Genomic DNA, 1,003 nt, shown 5'->3' on the forward strand with positions numbered 1-1,003 from the left:
TACACACTTAACGATGACATAGTAAACAATTAAAAGTTCCACCGTATGATTCGAGTATCAAGATGTGTGATCCCACGTCTGCTTCGATCATCGATAATTTGCTGGCGTCGACTAGAAAGGGCTTGGCCGTACAGCAGGCAGCAGGATCATGAAAATAAGACGATTTCTTTTTTTATTGTGCAACATGCTTCAAAGTGGACATTAGCAAGAGCTGCAATAAGTTTCTTTATCCATAGAGCTCAATTGATGTCAATCTCTTCTTTTTCTGCTGTACCGTACATCCGCCTCTACGTCCGAGTTTTGCGGCGAAATTTCCCTCTGACCGTAGAATTCCGCACTACTCGCCGTCCGACCCACGTGTTTGGGGTACACGGCCAAGGCGGATGTACGGTAATAGTAAACAATTAAAAGTTCCACCGTATGATTCGAGTATCAAGATGTGTGATCCCACGTCTGCTTCGATCATCGATAATTTGCTGGCGTCGACTAGAAAGTGAATTGGCCATTAACGCAAAAACTAACTTAATAATAGCTCCATTCAACGAGTAACGTACTAGATATAACTTTTATGTATGACTATCAGTTTCCTCTGGAAAGGTGGTAGCGATTTGGAAATAACAACGATTACCTCTTTACGGTATAATGTATACCAGTCAAGAATATTTTTAAAGGGGGTTGGGGGTGCTAGGGTCGGAGGGTGCACCTCAACAGGCCAGCGAAGCCATCCATAACGTCACCCATGTCCGAATTCCGATATGCAATTTCAAGTCCGGTATCAGTTTTGGTTCTCCGCCTGTGGGAGCAGTTAGCGTCTAAAAATTTCCTAAGGAAAGGTCTGGGAGACTGCATGAGAGGCAGCATGAACAATGCAAGAATCTTCTCTCCAGGCTGATTTTTTAAAAGTCAGATGGCAGCCCTCTCACTTGGCCTGTCATCTGAATATGGTGCATGGTGTGCGATCACAAAACTTGACCATGTTAAAAGGGCATGTTCCCAGGGATCA

At 44.1% G+C, this 1,003-nt stretch overlaps 1 protein-coding gene across 1 annotated transcript in view; it reads left to right on the forward strand.

The window, feature by feature from the left end:
* The window catches only part of LOC131890755 (uncharacterized), a 2,087-nt gene that overhangs the window by 607 nt on the left and 477 nt on the right, over positions 1-1,003 (forward strand). The window lies entirely within an intron of this gene.

This window comes from Tigriopus californicus, chromosome 11 (genome assembly GCF_007210705.1).
Source record: "Tigriopus californicus strain San Diego chromosome 11, Tcal_SD_v2.1, whole genome shotgun sequence".
Lineage (NCBI taxonomy): Eukaryota > Metazoa > Arthropoda > Copepoda > Harpacticoida > Harpacticidae > Tigriopus > Tigriopus californicus.